This window comes from Orcinus orca, chromosome 10 (genome assembly GCF_937001465.1).
Source record: "Orcinus orca chromosome 10, mOrcOrc1.1, whole genome shotgun sequence".
NCBI lineage: Eukaryota > Metazoa > Chordata > Mammalia > Artiodactyla > Delphinidae > Orcinus > Orcinus orca.
The window spans coordinates 73,144,599-73,151,988 of record NC_064568.1 but is presented as its reverse complement, the minus strand read 5'-3'; the positions used below and the strand labels follow the sequence as shown (position 1 = coordinate 73,151,988).

The 7,390-nt window shown below is 52.2% G+C and overlaps 1 protein-coding gene across 2 annotated transcripts in view; it reads left to right on the top strand.

The window, feature by feature from the left end:
• Window positions 1-177: 177 nt before the first annotated feature.
• Window positions 178-7,390, top strand: part of CCND3 (cyclin D3) — an 81,290-nt gene continuing 74,077 nt past the window's right edge. Inside the window, exon 1 of one of the 2 annotated variants that reach the window (XM_012532288.3) lies at window positions 178-370. The gene's annotated coding sequence lies outside the window, so the exon portion shown is untranslated. The remainder of the gene's footprint in view (window positions 371-7,390) is intronic. The other variant, XM_033424038.2, reaches the window with a different exon arrangement.

Below are 7,390 nucleotides of genomic sequence, written 5' to 3'. Positions count from 1 at the left end.
TCACCGGGGGAACGTGCAGCGGCATGTGCGGGCTGGGGTCGCTGCGCAGGCTGAGCCGCCGGGAGGAGTCGGGGCCCAAACCTTAGCTGAGCGGAGCACCCAGCCCCTTTGTCTCCCCCGCCCCCTCTTCCCCACTTCCTGCCCAGCTTTAAACTCGGGATTGGCGGCGCGGCGGCGACTTTGTAAACACGCCGCGCCTGCGGCGGTGGAAACTGGTTCTGTTTGGGCGCCTGGGGGAGGGGTGCACGCCCCTCGCCGTGGCTGGAGGTAGCGACCCCCTCCCCATGTCCCCAAAGACAGAAGCGAGAGGCGGCGGGAGAGAGTGTGTGCAGCCACAGTCGGTGCTCCGGGGGGCTCACCTGCCGAGGAGGTAGGCTCGAGGGCTGGAGAAGCCAAGACAGATGGGTGTCAGCGTCTGCCCTCTTCGCTGGGGCCTCCAAGCTGAGGCTGGACACCTGGGCGGGCGGTCTGAAGTGGGGGGGTTAAGGAGGTCATGGTGTCCTCATCACCTCCTGGTTGTCTCTCAAAGCTCGGGTCAGTTTCTTTCTGAGTTGCACGTGGCTGAAGGGCGGAGAAGCCCCCCAAAGCCCTGAGCTTTCTCTGTGTCTGCGCAGCCACCCTCCAAGCTGATCTGGAAGCCCAGTGACCTCACTGGGCTGTCTGTTGTCGTTCTTCATACCTCAGAGATGGGGTGGGAGGCGGAAGGAGGGCAGAAGCCATGTGGGCAGGGAGCCTTGGGGTCATCCTGCCAGCCAGGGCCGAGGGAGGAGGCCAGAGGACAGGACTGGAAAGAGGGACCTCTCAGTGGCGGTCCCTCTGGTGTCTGATGGGTACGCAATTGACGGCCTTACCCTCTTCTGTGTCTTTTAATGTGTCAACAAGAGGAATAACTGAAGAAATTGGTTGCTGTTACTGAGGGAGCCTTAATGTATTCATGTGCAAACATTGAGCACCTACTGTGTGTGGGATTGGATGGGATGCTGAGCGTGCAGTGATGTTATTCATCCACAGTGATCTCGCCTGAGTCATAGAACAACAGAGACGAAGTGTCACGTTGGGATGGCTGGGAAGGCTTCAGAGAGAAGAGGACATTTGAGTTGGTTCTGAATGATGAATAGTCACCAGGCAGAGAAGTGGGGGGAAGTCTTTGTGGGAACTTACTCATTCTGCAGAGCTGGACTGAACCCTGACTGTGGTGTTGGGAGTTGGGAAACAATAGGGACCCAGAAACAGCTCTTGCTCTCTTTAACCCACTGTCTAGACCTGAAGAAGAGGTAGGAATGAACTGGATGAATTCAGGGAAAGGCATGTTTCTGGGCTGGTCCCCAAGACCCCAGAAATTCCCAGCTAGGTGCAGCTGGGAGAGTCTACCCCAGGACGATGGAACAGTCATACAATCCTGGGGCACCGCCCCCCATCCTTGGTTGCTAGGACTGTTTCTTCTAACAAATCCTTGCTCTCTGCCCCCCCCCACCTCAATTCTCTTTGGAACTAGACATTAGTGAAAAGAACTGGATCTACCATTGCTTTCCTGAAGATTCTTCTGCTCTTCCAATTCCCAGGCTCATTTGAGAGATGGCTGACACGGTGAATTCTTTCACCGCCTGTTTGCTGTGGCTGCACTGCCTGCACAGGCTAAATATTGGGGATATAATGGTAAACAAGTCAGAGCTTCTACCCCCCTGGAATTTAGGAGCAAAAGCATATCTGAGAATTCCAGCAGGATCCGTCCTTTAGACCATGATCTCCATGATCCCAAGTGTCTTTTCTTTCCCATTTCCTTCCTTCAAAGGTTCAGAATACTAGCTAAGGCTTATATAGCACTGTCAGGTACTCTTCTAAATGTTTTAGGTGTAATGTCTCATTTAATCCTCCTAACAGTTCTCTGAGGTAAGCACTAGGCTTATCTCCATCTTATAGATGAGGAAACTCAGGCATGGAGGAGATAATTTTCCTAAAGAGGACAGGGTTGGGATTTAAACCCGGGTCACTTGACTTGGGAGACCCTGTTCTTAACCATTTGGCTAGCCTGCCTCCTTGACTGACCACATGGAATGTGCCCTTGAGCCAGGGGCTTAGGAATTTCCAAAAGGGAGGCTATGGTCCTGTGTCTCGGGAGATACAGAGGAGAGCAATCTGTTAGCTGAGTGTGGGCACTGGTGCTGTTTACAGGGAGCCCCAGCAGGCCTGGAGTTGTGGAGACTACACAGAGCTGGTATCCTTTCCTAATGGCCGTGTGTGTGTGTGTGTGTGTGTGTGTGTGTGTGTGTGTGTGTGTGTTTTCTCCTGAGTAAGCCTCAGTCACCAAGAGGAACAAACCAAGGTTTCATGCAAGAAAGATGCATGGAGGTGATGTGCCAGAATCCGGGGAGATGGGAAACCAAGATACCTCTTTTGCTGGGAATCTTTAAGAGCAGAGACCCTCATATTCTAGATTCCAAGGGGAACAATCCAGCTTTGTAGCTGAGTAAGGAAGATGGTCAGGGAGTAGAAGCAGTCTTAAGATGCACACCTTACTTCCTCACAGCTGTTGCATCCCAAAGCTGCATCCACGCATCTGACCCCATCCCTCCAGGCAGACTGGGACTTGCCCATGATGCCAGCCGGGCCACAGGGCAGAGGTTCCATGGATTCCAGCCATTTTTCCACTACTTTTCTGAAACTCTAGATTTCTCACATTAGCCCTCTAAACAGATCTGGGGAGCCCCAGAGGCTGTCCTTCTCTGCCTGCAGTCAAACTACCTCTAGCCTCTGCCTTTGAGGGAGGGGTGTGGGTTGGGGGGATGGGTGTTGATGTTGGGAGTTGAGGGTAGAGGGCGGCCACACCGATATCACTGGTAAGCAGGATGTGAAGGTCAGAACTATGTGGACCTCTAGGCCACTCCTCTACACAGACACCCTCCTTCCTTCTCATCATAGGGTGGGGTGCGATGGAAGCCTCAGCAAGCCCCAGCCCCCTGCCCCAGGCGCTGTTCTCTAGGTTGAGAACAGGTTGTACTCTTGAGAAACCACAAGAGGAAGTTTAGGGAGGGCTGGGGGTGGGGAAAGTTCTGGGGCCCCTGCCAAGTTTCCCTTTCTCTGCTTAGCGGGAGGTGTGTTTATTTTGGTGTGTTTCTCTTGCCTTCAAAGACATTTAAATTTTAAACCCTCTGAGTGTCAAAGAACTGTCAAGGCCCGCCGGTGTTTTTGTGTGTGTGTGTGTGTGTGTGTGTGTGTGTGTGTGTTTATGTGTGGGTCGGTGAGGGTGTGGAGGTGGTCAGACACCCCTGGAAATGGGATTGCAACAAGGTACTCATTTGTTGGATTTCACCTGGGATTTGTGCTAGATGGGAAAGGCTAACTCCACAAAGTCTTCTTTTCTCCTCTCTGCCCTTTCACCTTATTCTTCCCCAAAGCGCTCCCTTACAGCCCCAAACACGAGAAAAATGTGGTTATAATGGCCACGTAGGAGCTGAATGATGTTGCCAGGAGCTGTCCTAAGTGTTCTACCTGCCTTATCTCATTTGATATTCACCGTAACTCCAGGTAGTAAATGCCTCTATTCCCAATTTATAGATGAGGAAACTGAAGCTCAGAAAGGCTTAGAAGCTTGCCTGAGGTCACACAGCTAGTAAGTGGCAGAGCCCAGATTTGAACACTGGTCTATCTGACTTCAGAGGCTGTGCTCTTGACATCTATTTAATTCTCAAATTAGAGCATCAACTTCCCCAGCATATCAGACCCTGAACAATAGGAGGTTGAGATCCAAAGATGTTTTAAAATGGTGCTACTAGTGTGTGTGGGGAGTGGTTTGGGTATAGAATTGGAAGAGAGATTCTCTGGAAGTTAATATATTAAAAAAAGATACCCAAGGGAAAGGAAGATGTAGTGGGTGAAAGGTTAAGGCCAAACTGGAATTTTGAAGCAAATGGGGAGAAGATTTGGGAGGGATACTGTAGCTGTGTTCAAACATTTGAAAGGTTGCCTTTGGTAGCCCCCAATTAGGGGACTGGTGGAGACAGATTTCCAAAAAACATAAGCACTTTCTAACAAATAATTGCCTAATCCCCTTCTGCAGAAGTGAATTCCTCATCTAGGGGAGTCTAGAGCACATGCCTGGGAGGGGCTTCTGTGAACAAGTAAGGCCTCGGAGCCCCTTCCACCTCTAAGCCTCCCATGTGATTATTGACCGGCTTCCCTCCCCATCTGTCCACCAGGTGGAGCTGTTGCCCAGTGTGTGGCTCCAGGGCTGCTGGATGGGGTGAAGAGCGCCACCTGGTCCTTCAGCCACCAGCTGGTTTCCTGGGGCCTATCCCCCACCCCTTCCTCAGCAATCTACACGCCAGGGGCCAGAGAGCCACTTTTGACCCAGCACAGCCCCTGTAAAATGCACTCTCAGGTTTCCTCTGGGCTCAGGCCAGAACAAGCAGGCCTCCGCCCCTGGGGCAGTCTCCCTTCCCCAGGTCAAGGGTTCCCCTCCCTCCCTTCCTTCGCTTCCCCCTCCGTGACCTTCCTTTGCTCTGAAATAGAAGGATCCGTGTCAGGAGCAGAGGGTAAGACCCGCAGCCCTCATGGGCATGGCCTTTCCTAGCATTCGAGGGCATGACACCCATGTCATGTCATCTCTTTTAAGATACTCGAAAGCCGCACCTCTCGGAAACTATTTGCCCTCAGCGGCCTGACCAGTTCTCCCACCCTGCTTAAACAACCCCAGGACAGCCACTCCTAAGGAGAGACAGCAGGGGCCTAGACGTTGTCCCTAGGAAGGAGGGGCAGCAGAGGGCTTGCCTGGTGCCTCGTTTGTTGACTCAGATCTGCTTGCTGTTCTCTGCCTCCCTCCAACCCTCGCCGCCCCTTAGAAAGGCCCAGGGCCATTGGGGCCCCAGGGGCACAGCAGGCAGGGCCCTGCGTGTGCCAGGACAGAGAGTGCAGTTCCAAGCCCTGTGGCCAGAGGGCGCCATAGAGGCCAGGCCCAGAGAGCAAGGCCATAACCAGCATGTTTCAAGCACTTAGGAACTCACTACCCACCACCCGCCAAAAACAACCCTGTCAGGCAAGAGGCCCGTTTTATAGAAGAGCAAACCAAGGCACCGAGGGTTAAGCAGGTGGCTTCCATGTACACAGAAGGACAGTGGCCGAACTGGAAGTCTGACGTGGCCATTTGGCTGTAAAGTTTGTACACATGACCACTAATCCGTGCTTTCTCTCATGGAGTGGCTCAGAGGGCCTGTGCTCTGTGCAGAAACCACCCAGGTTTGAGTCCTAGCTTGGCTTCTTCCTGGCTGTGTGAAACTCGGTTTCCTTACCTGTCAAGTGGGTGTAGCTGTAGTCCCTACCTCACTGGCTCGTTGTGAGGATTAATCGTACTGATATTCGTCGAGTGCTTCCAATATGCCAGCTGTGATCTTTTTTCACTGTAGAATTTTTTTTTTCTTTTTTCTTTTTGGCTGCACCGTGTGGCTTGTGGGATCTTAGTTCCCTGACCAGGGATTGAACCCGTACCCTCGGCAATGAAAGCGTGGAGTCCCAACCATTGGACTCTGCCAGGGGATTCCCTTGCCAGGTGTGAAATTTTTGTGTCCTCACAGCAGCTCTGTGAGAGAGGTACTATCACTATGTCTCTACAGACAAGGAAGCTGAGGCACAGAGTGGATACACAGGGTAAGGAGCCGAGGCTTCAGGGCCCACGCTCTGCACCAGGCTTAGGAGTTAATACACTCAAAGCCCTGCCAAGTGCCAAACAGATCATAGACCCTTATACGTGATACCTCTGTCGCCATCACATCACCATCACGATCATCTCGCAGACTGAGCTCCCAGGGCTGGGCATGGAGGGCTATCCAAAAACAAGGGGGCAGCCCTGGTTTCTTTCCTCACCATCCCACCAATGACTTCATCTCATCCTCTTTTCTAGAATAAAAATCAACCCACCAGTTCTGGCCTGTGGTCAGACAACTGGACAGAATAGTTGAAATTGGGACAGAAACTCCCAGTTCTGGCCCCAGTGCCGTCTGCTGCAGCTCGTCCTGCCTTCTGTTCTCTGTTCTCTTCCCTTCAGGCTGCGTCTCCTGGCCCCTCCTCTGGGGGCCCCGAGCTCTGGGAAAGGAAGCCGGAGCAGGGCCTCTGACAGATGCAGACCTTGGGCTCCAACTTGGGCTCCAGCTGGAGGTGTTAGAGGCTGTGGGAGGAGGAGAGGACTGGCCAGGGGACGGGAGGATGGGGCACAGAAGGCCCCGAGGCTGCCTTCCCCTGTCTGTCCTTCACAGACTCTTCTTCCTGAGCTCTGGTTTATTAAGCTCACTCTGCTGGGTGCTGAGGAATCAGCTTGGAATAAGACGCCGGGGAGGATTTACTCTTCTCTGGCAAGTGGATATCACAAGCTGTCTTTGGATTATGGAGGGGAAGAGTGCTGTTTCCTCCCAACACCAGGCCTCTGAGAGTCAGGGCTGCTTTTTCCTTTCCTTCCAGCCCTATTCCCTTTTCTCTAAGCAGTATCTACTACAGAACCACAAACTTGGAGACTGTTCAGAGGTGGAATCTATTTTCATCCCAGTGAGTAAGGATCTTGGGGTTACAAGCTCTCAGATGTGCTGGATGGCTGGGCGTAGGCCAGGATGTAGAACATCTTAGCAGTTTTCCCAGGCCCTCTCTCTTTTTCTTTCCAGTCAGCTGGTACCTGCTGGTCTTAGGGGCAGCCACCACCTTTTCTTAGAATTCTACCTTTAGGACCAGGCTGAGTTTTTCCTCTTGGGTCTCTTGGTCTCCAAGTCTTTTTCTGCCCGGGGCCCAGCCTCTTGGGTTCTAACTCAAAACTCTTTCCAACCATTGGACATGAGCTTGGTGCTTCCTGGGTGGTCCTCAAAAGTCTTGCATCTCCCCTGCTTCTCCTCTATCGCAGCTTCTAGGAGTCATTTTTGGTATTCCTTGTAGGAATCTATTGTGTGGATTTTCTCCGAACCCTCATTTCTTCACAGGCAGGTGGCAGTGAAGACGTTGGGGGTAATAAGCGCATATGTTTGCACAGTACTTCCATGTGCCGGTGACTGTGGAAAGTGCCTACGTATAATATATACCATGTGTAAATAAGTTTATAATAAATATGCATATTTATTAACTCATTTCTCATTTACTCCTCACAAGAATCCTCCGAGGTTTCCTCACTTTGCAGATGGAGAAACTGAGGCAAAGAGGTTAAGTAACTTGCCCAAGGTCATACAGCCAGTGTTGAGAGCCCAGTGCTGAAAGAACCCTGACTGGAGTCAGACTTTTCATGCGCACTCTGTGTGTGTGTGCATGTGTGTGTGTGTATGTGTGTGCGCGTGCACTTAGGAGTGCCCACCCACCAGGGGGTGTGTGAGGGGACCCCAAGTTCCCTGTTGAGATGTCCTGAACACAGCATCAGGACCGGGGA